The 14197-nt window shown below is 41.4% G+C and overlaps 1 pseudogene; it reads right to left on the bottom strand.

The window, feature by feature from the left end:
* Positions 1-637: 637 nt before the first annotated feature.
* On the bottom strand, positions 638-13841 carry LOC129356027 (equilibrative nucleoside transporter 1-like; annotated as a pseudogene).
* Between the last annotated feature and the right edge of the window lie 356 nt (positions 13842-14197).

Genomic DNA, 14197 nt, shown 5'->3' with positions numbered 1-14197 from the left:
TTAAGTCTCAGTTAATTTTCTTATTTCTGAAGTTTTCCCAACATTTGAGCCAAACCTTCAGGACTGAAAACTGATCCGAATGATCCTGATCGTTGACCTTTATCATCCATGGAGTCCGGCTACTTCTGACTGTCCAAAACATTTCCTTCAGCTTTTCAGATCGTCTGCATCAAATGATTTCCTGTATTTGATGCAGTTGAATTGTTTCTACTGGCTATAACAGGGGTGGTCCTCGAGGGCCGGTGTCCTGCAACTCTTGGTTGTCTCCCTGATCCAACACACCTGAATCCAGCAGCTGAATCACCTCCTAAATGCAATCAAGTTCTCCAAAGACCTGCTAATGACCTCAGTATTTGACTCAGGTGTGTTGAAGTAGAGATACATCTAAAAGTTGCAGGAGACCCTCGAGGACCTGGAGTGCCCACCCCTGGGCTATGATTTCCTGCTTTTATATCTTTATATAGTCAGAACATAAATTGGCTTTTTGACACTCAGCCCAATTGACCTTGGTTCAGACTTTCCATTTCAGCTGTCGAGTCGATGGATGAGGGATTTATGCTCCGATTTCTAGTCTGGTTTGTTGACATAAAAAACCGCTGTTATAAACCCTGACATGAAATTAGATTCTTTCAGCGCCTCTTGTCCAAACGTCCTTTCAGGATCATGGATTTTATTCATTTTTAGTTTTTAATCTGATTTTTTACATTTTATTTCCATTTAAAACATTTAGTAAACTTCAGTAGATTTAAATATGTGCTGTTCTTTAGATGTTAAAATGAAGGGGTCCCAGTCAGACCACTATAGGGTCCCAGTCAGACCACTATAGGGTCCCAGTCAGACCACTATAGGGTCCCAGTCAGACCACTATAGGGTCCCAGTCAGACCACTATAGGGTCCCAGTCAGACCACTATAGGGTCCCAGTCAGACCAGTGCTCTGAACAGGAAGGAGATGGCGGCTCCGGCAGCCAATCCCAGAGCCAGGAAGAACGCCATGATGGCTCCTGCGGTTTCTGCTTCATGGGGAAGAACGTTCCTGCAGAAGACACATGAAATACAGTCTGTTGTCATGTAAAAACGGAGCAAGTGTGATTTTCGCTGTTATCTTACTTCGGACCGTAGCACATGCAGAGGCTGGCCAGGTAGCCATTGCTGAAGGCAAAGAGGAGCATGAAAGCGATGAAGAATCCATCGTGATGGAAGAAGACGGGCAGGTGGAGGCGGGGCTGAACGTTGCACAGCATGAAGAGGGACGAAGACAACGCGAGCCAAGATGGCCACCGGTAGCACCGGACTATCTTTACCTGGCTGCACAAACGCCTCGTCAGATCCGACCGGCGGCCAATCGGGTCGTCGGCCAATCAGAAACTCACCCACATGCAGACAGCGGTTAGGCTCCGCCCAGTCCAGTCGCTCAGGTTGAAGAGCAGGAAGCAGCTGACGGGGATGAAGTAGCGCTCTGCGCCGGAAACACGGAGAAAACACGGAGAGTCATCAGGAGAGGCAGGCAGACCTCATGTGACCAACATGGAGGACTGACGCCAGAGGTCATGTGGAGGTCAGGCGGCCAACATGGAAGACTGACCCCAGGTTCCTCCGTTGGCCAGCGTGGATCGCGTGTCGGCAGTGATGGCGGGAAACGTGCCGATGGTGACGGTGAAGGTGAAGCAGACCAACGATGCCAGGATCCAAATCTGAGGGTTGGAAAGAGGAAAGACGTTGGTTTCATCTACTGGTTACCTAAAGAGAAGCTGGCAGCCATATTAGTGAAGCAGGTGAAACCTACAAGAAAGGTCACTTCAAATACTCCTGATGAAGGTAGATGGCAGGTAAGTGAATTCACTTCAGTGACTAATTCCAACACTACAGAAGTAGAAAGAAAATTGGCCCTGATCCAAAGATTCTGAATTTGTGGGATCCTTGGTGAGCAACAACAGAGAGCACACAACGTCTGCTATAGTGAACATTAGTGCATCCACATGCAAACATTGCATGCTTTTGAAAATAAATAAAAGAAATGAGCTAGTATTTTTTAGTCTTTTCGATGTCAAATATTCATTCAATGTCTCACTGCTAGTGACCAGTTGGGTCACCAGCTACCGGCCCACTCGGTCCTCTGGGCCGGGGCTCAACATCCACGTTCTGGAGAAGCTGATCTTGGGCACTGCAGGCCAAAAATGCACCATAACCAAAAGAACCTGACCTGGAACAAGGCCAAAGTAAAGCATCTTAGAATATGGGATGCCAATATTAATAAAGCTTTAGATCTTTCATCATTAAGTTTTCCAATGTTGTCCAACAATATAGAGTTCAATTTTACCAACACATCAGTAAAACCAAAGAAACTAGCTTATATGTGGTATATATACCCTATAAGTACATCTATAACACTATATTTAATATCAGAATGCAGATTAGAAGCTCAGATTAACTCTGACCTACTCAGGACAAAAAGTTCAGAAGTAATGCTAATAGAAAAGCACATTACAGCACCATTAACCATGAATTAGTATTAGCACTGTTGAAATATTAAAACATGTAGAAAAATGAGTGCAATAAGATAGAAAAAACACAACATACACAATAATAATACAAAATCTTACAATACAATTTTATCTGTATTCAATTTGATCAGTTACTATGAATTTTAGCCAATTTTTAGCAAATTTACTGAGCTATATTTTGAGCGCTAATTATAACTTTTGGTGATCACGCTCCGATGCTCCGATGCTACACGATGATACGGGGATTTTTCCAGCTTCAGTCACTCAGGGGAAGCTTTCAATTTCCAAGATTCTTCATCTATTTAACAATATCTTCCAGCCTACTAGCGAAAGCAACCGTCAGCTCTGAGCTGTCAAGCATACGGAAGCCTCCAGGGAACATGGGAATTAGTTTTTTCCTTTTGCATTCCCTCACAATAATCTACTGATCAGTGATGTGGCATAATTGAATACTGTAAGCCCTTCTTACGGTGGCCACTGTACTTTCTGCCTTAATTACAAGGTTATGTGAGGTTTTTCCATGTACGTTAATATCTCCTTGTGAAATATCTGACATTATATATAATTTTCTTTAGGATAGAAAAGCACCACAAACCTTTGATACAACAGAAACTTCCGTAAGTATGAAAGAAATAAAAATACATCCTAATTTGGACCATTTCTGAGTTATTATCGTGGGATAATTAGTCATCAGAGAGTTTTGATTGAGTCTTTGTTGTGCTGGTTGTCTGAAGTATAAGTACTCCATAATTATAAGCTAGAAGAAGTTTTCTGGGGTTTTTTTCTCCAAAGAGTTTTTTCGATGCTGGTGGCTCGTATTTTTGACCGTAGGCACACAGGAAAGAGGGCGAGGAGGGGGAAAGTCATGCAGCAAAGGTCGCCGGGACAGTCCAGGAGTCCAACCCGTGAAGTCCGTGTCAAGGATTAAGGCCTCCAAACGTGGGGCGTGCTAACCCCCTGCGCCACCACAGGACGTCCCAGCTAGAAGACGTTTTTCTGAAAAAACTAATAGAATTTTCTCTGCATAATAATCTAAAAAGTATAAAATTTTTCTAAATAGTGAGTACTCCACAATTTTTTAAAAGCAATAAATAAAACTAGACAGACAGAGCAAAGAGACATGCATCAGGGAAGTAAGCACATGTAGCAACATTGAGATAAACAGACATGAGTGAAAGGTGACATCACGGAGTGCATCCATTTACTGTTGCATGACCATGAAACCGTGCAGCTCGCTCTCCCAGGCAACAGTCTGATATGATGGTATTATCTCGGAGCAAGTCCTTGGAGCGCTCTGCTCCACAGTGACATGGACGATTTCAGAAGGGAGCGGGAGAGCAGGAGCGTCATGTTCACTTATCTCCTGGAGATCTGAGATATCCAGCCAGCCGAGGCGAACACAGTTCAGATACAGAAGCTTTAGGTCGGGTAGATGTTACATTTCAATCTGCCTAAAGTCTCACCGATCCATCGCTCATTCCAATCATCCAAATCAGTGTGGCCGTCCAACTGAACCGAAACAAGCAACTTCTCCAGGATGGATTCCTTCCTGCTAGAGAGTTTTAGAGTCTGCAGCTCGGCTACGAGTCTCAGCAAGAATCGCATCCAACTTGCGTCTCTGACCCACAGCATGTCAGTCTGAGTGTTCGCTAGTCGGCCCAATCCGTCACTAATTTATCGACATGAAGGCTGCATCCTCAATAAATCCAAAACAACAGAAACAGTACTAAAAAAAACAGAGAGTGGCTGGGACATTAGTGGCTAATAGCCTGGTGTGGCTTATACAATATTTATGTAAGTTTCCAGTTTAAAAAAAAAACTGTGGATGCCATTTATGTGAGATGCGCTCGATAGTCCAGAAAATAATAATAATAATCAGATGAACTTTAAAACAGATTCATGTGGATTTAGTGTCTGACCTTTTTAAAGATCTTCATCATGGAGATGCTTTGTTGTTTCTCATCTGCTGCAGCATCTTTATTCTCTGAACAAAATCAACATATGAATGTTACATAATCCATGTTGGCTGAATAATAGCAATCATTTCAGCTCCATACCTGCATTCATCAGAGTGACGGCATTCTGCTCATTATCTGATTTTTGCTTTCTGTTCCTTTCTTGATAAAACTGGAAAAATGTCTGAAATGAAAGTTTTTTTTCACATATTAATCAACCATAGAAGCAGTTTCACATTATTGCATCTTGATTTATGATCCGTCTTGATTTTTGGTCTGACACAAACAGATTGAAGTTCTCACAATAAATTGAGTTTTTCTTTAGTTTCTTCCCCAGTGGAGGATAGTGGTTTACAGTTTGGTTCATTTCCAGTTAGCTTCTTAGCATTGAATTACAGGGAAACATTAGCGATTGGGTCAAATTTAAAACCTCAGCGGAGGCCATGCCTCCAGGAAGTAATCGTTTCTCAATGAGAGTCCAGATCAGTTGGACGAAGCAAAGTGTAGAACAAGGAGCCGGTTTCTGCTAGGCTACTAATTATGTTACCTTCAGTTGCTATGAAAATGCTTTACATATCAAACATAATTGAAAATAATTTTTTCACAATTAATACCTTCAAATTGGGCCTGTGCTTCTTTAAGAAACTCCTGCTCTCACCGGCACTTTACATTCAACACGTCTACATATAACTCTCCTCTGTGACGCTGTTTGCATTTTGTTACCAGCGTTGAACTGAGGAGTTTGTTTAAAGAGTTCAGCAGATGCATAGTTCCACCAGATGTTTGATAATTGCTGCCACTAGTCTGGAGGAACTGAGTAGGGGGACCGCTCTGAGGAGAAGCTTTGTGAGAGTTGTGAGGTATTGAGATACCCTCAATAGTTTCTCAAATGTTTATGAAAGAATCAAGGAAACGTTCCAGGTAGTTTCCTGATGAGGGAATAACAGAACATATTTTAAAGTTCAAAACTTAGAATTTTTAGATAACACTGCCCCTTTAATATTTGGCCTAAAACCATGTTACTGCTCCGTCTGGATTATTGTTAAAATGTACTTCTGCAAAGCATAGGTAGCATTTATTTATAACTGTAATTGCAAAAAGTACTTGCTATAATTGTAATAGTAATTTGGTCCTTTTATAATAAGTTTCTTATAACTTTAGTTCAAATGTTATACTTTAGCACAAAATTACATATTGACTTATTGGACTGTAACACATTCACACTGACCAGAGAATAACTTTATAATACACAGTTTTTACAACAATAAATCCCATTTCTTCTTGGGAATCAAATGTATTACTCCATCTTTATTACTTATTGTACAAAAGCACATATGCAATATTTTTTTTCTATTTCAAGAAAATAGTGGTCAAAGTGTAGTGAAATGCAATTGAACTGTTTTTATCTATTTTTAAATCATGCACTATTTCAATCGCAATCAAATACAAAAAGAAACAAAGTAGTGGATGTTTCTTTAAATGTGTGAACAGATCAGACAGTGGTAATGAAAATGTCTAACTCAGAGAAAAGTCTCCTGATTTGTTGCTTGTTGTTAGAAAAGTCAGTAAATATAACGAGGAAGTCACTAAGCTAGTCAAAGTGATTTAGCCACGCCGCTCCAGGCCCCTTGGCTCGGGGTTAGTTAGGGTTAGTTATACCTTACATTCTATGTCGCCAGAAGACTTCTGGCTAGATATACTTTTGCCATGTGAAAAGAGCCAAAATATGTTTTGCCAACCCTTAAAGTCTGCTCTGAAACAAACTGCTAAAGAATACTGCTGAGAGTTTGACTTTACCAGTTTGGGCAATAAAACGTAGGAGAAGATGGACATGAGAACGACAACACAGGCTACGATGAAATAACCAAATGCTGCGTCCTCCAGCTCAGAACCACCTGCAGTGGAGGAAGTGACACAATTAAGATGTTGATCATTTGTGATGTACAAAATTTCTATCAACAAAGACTTATTTCAAATGAAGGTTATCTTGCAAATCAGTTCTTGAAAGCTTATCTGACAGACTTGCAATGGCACAGATCATAGAAGCGGCAGCGAAGGTTCCGGCGAGTCCTTGGCCGCTCATGATGGGAGTGGTGTACGAAGCTGGAAGCAAACCGGCCATCCCAAACAGACTGCCCTGCAGCACCGCCCCAAACGCTGGAAGATAACCAACAGTTCAACAAGCTGATTAGCAGCCAGGGACTTCGGTGAAAACTCTGATCATGTTAAGCCTGGTCTTCTGCGGCTCTCGTACTCTTCACAGTGTTATTGTTTGATTTCATCCCTCCTTCCTGTCAGTGTGTCATTGAGCAAGGCACTTAACCCAAAGTTACATTTGTTGGTTGTCAAGCTTAACATTGAAATCAAAGTGCACCAAAACGCCTGACTGTAGAAGAAAGAAGCATCAAGCCAAACAATTTTCACCAATAACATATATTCAGTTTCATCCTTTCTTGGTTGTAAAAGATTTTCAGCCAACCACTGCTAAATATCTGAGATACTGACAAAGAAATAGCTTCATTACTTTACTAGCAGATAAATTTGTGTGTCCTCCGAATGGCAGTAAAAGGAAATCTGTGTATTTGTGTGAGCTTTATAGATATAAATGGATTTTTCAAGAGAAATCTAACCAACACTGGCAGGACACACGACTACAAATGAAAAGTAAAGATATCAAACCAAGTTAAAATACAATATGAATCATAAAGGAAGAAAAAATAGCAAAACAAATAAAGCCATAAAAAATAGTGTTTAATGAAGAATGACTAAACTAAAGGTGAAAAGTAAGGAGCTGGGGATGGAGCCCTGTGGGACTCCACAGGAGAGAGGGACAGTGGAAGGAGATGGGAGCCAATCGTTCCAGGAGGTTCAGACCCTCCAGGCCAAATTGAGGACAGTGGGCTCCGGACCAATCCCACAGCAGATCCAACACATCTCTAGAACCAGAACCAGGTGCTCACCTAGCTGTGATTTGCTTTCCATCATCCATTCTGTCATGAAAATATCAGATACAGATCACAGAAGTCAGATTTGGGTCACTTCAGGCTGCAGAGTGAACATAACCTTCGTCTTACCCACTGTGACCCTTTATGCCTTAAAATGATGGTGCAGCGCTGGAGCAAACAATCCAGTGGAAAGACTGCTGGACCACCATCATCCACCCAAGACTCTACTACTATGTGGTGATGCTCCTTTCACCTAACTAGGAACTATTGGGCCCTGCAGAGGTAGAACCAGATCACCCCAAACCAGGGGCCACAAACGCCACCACCTGGTGCAAACCTCACTTGCTGGCTTGGTGTTGGTCACTTGGTGTTCCAAACACCACTTGTTGCATCTAACACTATCAGCTCAGATTCATTCTGCTGTTTGGTTACAAGCAGATTATCTCCCCTGTAGAAACATAATCTGATTGAAAAAATGTATAAATTATATTTTTTCTTGCGGTTTGAACCAATAATGTCACTGAACTTGAGAACGACATTATAACTTCTCATGCTCATTTCACTGACTTCCTTGGGTTTATTGCAAGACTCTTATATTGTACCCCAACAGAGAGATGACCTCACGCTGTAGTTCAGGTGCAGTACCTGAACTTTAATATTCAGGTTCTGAACCTGAAGTTAAAATTTCTTTAACATCAGGCTGTTAAAAGAGAAACAATCTGAGGCTTTAAGATCCTGAACATTTAGATTTTGACTACAAGACATCAAATGATTATGAAATAAATATCTCACAGTTGATGATGATTATCTTCACCATGGTGGGAGAAGAAAGGCAGCGGCTCCAGAGGAACTTTGACCAGGACAGCAGTGATGATGAAGACAAACATGATGATGAAGAGGCTTCCCATCACACGCAGCGCTGAGGAACGCTGACAGAACAAGGACAAATGAATCCAGCTTTGTTCATGAAGCAGGACTCATGTTCTGCATATGAAACCAGATGAAACTCTGACACTAAACTGCTTAGATGTGAAATATCTGGAATCAAAAGATGCTTTCGGGTTCCTGTTTGGTTCCTTCACTTGTTTTGGACCAGATTTTTCATCACATTTCCTGTCACTCATCACTAATTAATGTTTAGCTTCACATTTTTATGACAAGGAAGGAACGAAGGATTCCTTCCTTTGTCCTGTTGTATAAAAAAACCTTCTTTTGATTTATACATGTTGTCATGGTGTTTGCTGGGTTTCTACAACATATCTGGCTTCATTGATGTTTTCATGTCGAACAGCTTGTTTTTGATTCGAGAAGCTCTGGCAGCAGATTCTATTCAATCCAAATAGAAATGAAATATTGTTGTAAACTCATACTTTCCACGGTTCTTTAAAGACTTGAAATAGATGCTGGTGGTGTGTTAGCAGGATACATTTCCTGTAGCGGTCTGTGTTACAGCGAGTGAAGAAGCCTCTGACTGAAGATGGTCTGTTTTTGAATAGACGGTCAGTTGAACAGAACTTTCTTGATTATATGAAAATCCTTGTTTGTAATTGACATCTCCAGATTTCCACAGTCAGAACCAGAACAGATGATGGAAATGCTGTTTGACCTTTGAACCTTATTCAAAGTGCTTATTATTGCAATAATCTCCTTTGTTTTGATTCCAGATGATTTGATTGTTCCCTCAGCAGCTCTCTGTCCTCGGGTCCATCTCTGATCCACCAGCAGCTACAGAGTAATCTGAGTATCTGTAGCTGACAGCAGGTTCTCTAACCCTAACCCATTGATCCAGATCACATTTATTCCATTCATTTATACAGTCAGGTGAGGCTGGATGATGGTGTTTCCATGGCAATAAGCAGACCGCAGGGGGTCCTGCTTCCTCAGGTGTGCCAGCAGGAGTCTCGTTTGTTTCTGCAACTGGAGCAACTTTAACGTCCAACTGAACATGAATCTGCCCACATGACTGAATCAAGCTACCACACATCTCTGACCTAGAAACTGGTGAACTACTGTAGTACCTGGGTATTACTGTGTAGTACCTGTGTAGTACCTGTGTATTACTGTGTAGTACCTGTGTAGTACCTGTGTATTACTGTGTAGTACCTGTGTATTACTGTGTAGTACCTGTTTAGTACCTGTGTATTACTGGGTAGTACCTGTGTAGTACCTGTGTAGTACCTGTAGTACTGTGTATACCTGTGTATTACTGTGTAGTACCTGTGTAGTACCTGTGTATTACTGTGTAGTACCTGTGTAGTACCTGGGTATTACTGTGTAGTACCTGTGTATTACTGTGTAGTACCTGTTTAGTACCTGTGTATTACTGGGTAGTATGTGTAGTACCTGTGTAGTACTGTGTAGTACCTGTGTATTACTGTGTAGTACCTGTGTAGTACCTGTGTATTACTGTGTAGTACCTGTGTAGTACCTGGGTATTACTGTGTAGTACCTGTGTATTACTGTGTAGTACCTGTTTAGTACCTGTGTATTACTGGGTAGTACCTGTGTATTACTGTGTAGTACCTGTGTATTACTGTGTATTACTGTGTAGTACCTGTGTATTACTGTGTAGTACATGTGTATTACTGGGTAGTACCTGTGTATTACTGTGTAGTACATGTGTATTACTGTGTAGTACCTGTGTATTACTGTGTATTACTGTGTATTACTGGGTAGTACCTGTGTATTACTGGTATTACTGTGTAGTATCTGTGTATTACTGTGTAGTATCTGTGTATTACTGTGTAGTACCTGTGTATTACTGTGTAGTACCTGTGTATTACTGTGTAGTACCTGTGTATTACTGTGTAGTATCTGTGTATTACTGTGTAGTACCTGTGTATTACTGTGTAGTACCTGTGTATTACTGTGTATTACTGGGTATTACCTGTGTATTACTGTGTATTACTGTGTAGTACCTGTGTATTACTGTGTACCTGTATTACTGTGTAGTACATGTGTATTACTGTGTAGTACCTGTGTATTACTGTGTAGTATCTGTGTATTACTGTGTAGTACCTGTGTATTACTGTGTATTACTGTGTATTACTGGGTAGTACCTGTGTATTACTGTGTATTACTGTGTAGTATCTGTGTATTACTGGTAGTACCTGTGTAGTACTGGGTAGTACCTGTGTAGTACCTGTTTAGTACCTGTGTATTACTGGGTAGTACCTGTGTAGTACCTGTGTAGTACCTGTGTATTACTGTGTATTACTGTGTAGTACCTGTTTAGTACCTGTGTATTACTGGGTAGTACCTGGGTAGTACCTGTGTAGTACCTGTGTATTACCTGTGTATTACTGTGTAGTACTGGGTAGTACCTGGGTAGTACCTGTGTAGTACCTGTGTATTACTGTGTATTACTGTGTAGTATCTGTGTATTACTGTGTAGTACCTGTGTATTACTGTGTAGTACCTGTGTATTACTGTGTAGTACCTGTGTATTACTGTGTATTACTGTGTAGTATCTGTATTACTGGGTAGTACCTGTGTAGTACTGGGTAGTACCTGTGTAGTACCTGTTTAGTACCTGTGTATTACTGGGTAGTACTGGGTAGTACCTGTGTAGTACCTGTGTATTACTGTGTATTACTGTGTAGTACCTGTGTAGTACCTGTGTATTACTGTGTATTACTGTGTAGTATCTGTGTATTACTGGGTAGTACCTGGGTAGTACCTGTGTAGTACCTTTGTATTACTGTGTATTACTGTGTAGTATCTGTGTATTACTGTGTAGTACCTGTGTATTACTGTGTAGTATCTGTGTATTAATGGGTAGTACCTGTTTAGTACCTGTGTATTACTGTGTAGTATCTGTGTATTAATGGGTAGTACCTGTTTAGTACCTGTGTATTACTGTGTAGTATCTGTGTATTACTGTGTAGTACCTGTGTATTACTGTGTAGTATCTGTGTATTAATGGGTAGTACCTGTTTAGTACCTGTGTATTACTGTGTAGTATCTGTGTAGTACTCACAGGGCATGCAGGAAGGAGGTGAGGCAGGTGCACAGCAGCAGAGGCAACATAGCGCAGAGCGTCATCACATTGTTGAATTTGGACTCTAGAACACTTCGACGTTCACCTGTTGCTTCACTCTGATTGGCTGAAACCTCAGTGGGCAAAGGGTCCTTCAGACGATTCCTGAAGTACTGCAAGGACAATAAAACCTCTGTTCACGTACAAAGAGTTTGATCAAAAGACGGTCAGTAGGAAAATAAGTGAATTTGGATTTAGTGACAGAATGTTTCTTGGGCTTGTGAACCCAGATAATAAATGGTCTGAACTTAAATTCGTATTTTCCAGCCATACTGACTTCTCAGAGCACTTTACCCCAGAGCCACATTCAGGCATTCACACACATCAGCAGGCAACTTGGGGTAAAGCAACAGGAAGTCTTAACCCTCTGCATCTTTCCCAGCCTGACCTTTTAGGGATGACAAAAAGCTGCTCACACAACAGCTCATTTGGTAGCACTCACCCAACCCCAACCCTTTCCACTTTAAATGGAAAGCTAAATACACTCAGCATACAACCACCTGAAGCTTTACTCTCAAACCACATTTGCCCAATCCCACACACACACACGTATCGATGGGAAATTGAAAGGTGACTTGGGGTTAAGTGTCTTGCTAAAGGGCACATCGACATGTGGCAGGAAGATGTTGGCATCAGGCTCTCAGCTTGATGCCAACATCCTTTCTACTCAGCCAGTCTGTCCTGAGTCTGAATGCTGCACTGATGCTGCATGCTGCATCAGTGCAGCATCTGCTCTCCAGCTCGCTCCTCAGCTGATCACTCCAGTGTCTGATCGCCAAGCCAGTGCTGCAGCTGGCCATCCGTGAGCTGAGCCGTCTTTTAATAATATCTGAGTTTTCCGCTCACTCCTGTGTCATGGCTGATTTTCCGGGTCCCAGTGACTCATTACAGTTATATTCTCTCACATCCGTCGACATTTATTCAGAACCCAGGCACAATTTCTCAGATTCGTAACAACGTTTCTGCTTTGGCTAATGTCAGAACAAGTTTGTTCAGAGAAACAGGAGGTGTGGAGAAAAAGCAGATGATGTGTCACCGTGGTAGCAGTCATGAAGAAGTTCCAGGGCAGCAGGGTTCCCAGACCAAGCATGAAGAAAATCACCCACACGGCCAAATATCTGCAAGAAATAAAATGGGATGATTTAATCAACGGCCGTCAGTTAGAGCTCAACAAGGTCTGCTACATCATTGAAAGTTCAACTGGATTCATCCTGAGTTTCTCTAGTTGATCAAGTCAGGTCATGTAACATTTTGGCAATAGTTTTTCTCTAATTATAGAAACATTCACATTTTTTACAAATCTTTGCAAAGTAATGATGTTACAGCATCTTACTTAAAGAAGTCTAAATAAAGTCATTCTCTGGTTACTTGTCTTTGGGTGAGGTGTTCCCATGGTCACAGAGAAACCTGAAGAACGGAGCGGCTGCACTGAGGTCCAGAGGGAAGCTGAAGGATGGCCTTGAGCAAAATGAGGAGGATCAGAATAACCGCCGTTTGTTTCTGGAGCTGGAATAAAATAGAAAATAATGATCACCAGAAGAGGATAACTCCATGTTTAGTCTGTATATTCACTCATCTTTTCTATTTTTAACTCAGACTTTCTCCTAAAAAGTTTTATTTGGAACAAAGACGTTCCCCTTTTCCTGCTGAGTATGGGTTGATTTTAATCGACCAAGCAGGTTAATTGTTTGCTGATTCATTCAGGTTACCTTGAAAAGCTCTGTTTGAATGCATCCAAATTCCCAGTGGGGGTCAGGATGATAGAGCCATGTAGCACAGCTGCTAACCTGCTGTGTCCTGCTGCTTGGTGTCATACTTTCTCTGACCTTCAACCCCTCATTACAGAAACTCTTCATTTGGTTCTTTATCCTGCAATAAATCCTATTTTTTCTCTCCTTTCTTTCATTTCCTTTCCGGCATTTTGAGGAATTCAACCCACTCCTCTTTTTCCTATCTTTTTCATTTTCCAGTTGGGAGGGGCTGCTTGTGTCTCCACTTTGTCATTCCAGCTGGAAACAAGACATCAGGATGACCTCTGACCTGAACATTCAGACACATATAAAGACAGTTACAAAGTCGGCCTTCTATCAGCTGAAGAACATTTCCAGACTGACTCTTAATTGTAATGTACCGGGCGGTTTATCAGTTTTCAAATGGTGTTTATGGAGAAGTGGCTGTAAATTCCCACCCGTATTGGACCCATGAACACACCTGTGCCCCTTTTCTGTGTGTTCACTGGTCCCTGTGTTGTCACGTCTACCCCTTGATTGTGTCCAGCTGTCCTCCTGATTACCCTCCGGGTTTTTGACCTTGTCTTTTGTGGCGTTTGCCGGTGCTACCAGCGTCTGAGTCCCTTGTCTCGTTGCTCACCCTTTTGAGATTGCCATTGAAATCCAGCATTTTGCACTAATACCTTGGCTAGTAGGTAGTCCATCCTCACCACAATCAACCCATTTCATGACACATAATAGGATAGAAGGCCTTAAAAGTACACAAAGTGCTACTTTTGTTCTACATACCATACAATCAAAAGGGTAAAAAGATTTGAAAAAGTAAGTCCTGGTCAAGTTTCAATAAATCTGACCCAGATATTTAGTCGACAAAAGTGATGAAGCAGGACGTCCAATTTTGGGCAAAGGTAAATGACCCTAACCCATAACATTCATTTTGGCATTGAACGTGACAACCTAAATGCAGCCTTTAATTTGATTATAGTTTTCAATTCAATTTATTTTGTAGCACAATTCATAACATGT

The sequence above is a fragment of the Poeciliopsis prolifica genome, unplaced genomic scaffold, assembly GCF_027474105.1.
Source record: "Poeciliopsis prolifica strain line A6 unplaced genomic scaffold, Auburn_PproV2 SCAFFOLD154, whole genome shotgun sequence".
NCBI classification, from domain to species: domain Eukaryota; kingdom Metazoa; phylum Chordata; class Actinopteri; order Cyprinodontiformes; family Poeciliidae; genus Poeciliopsis; species Poeciliopsis prolifica.
This window is presented reverse-complemented; position numbering and strand designations above follow the sequence as displayed.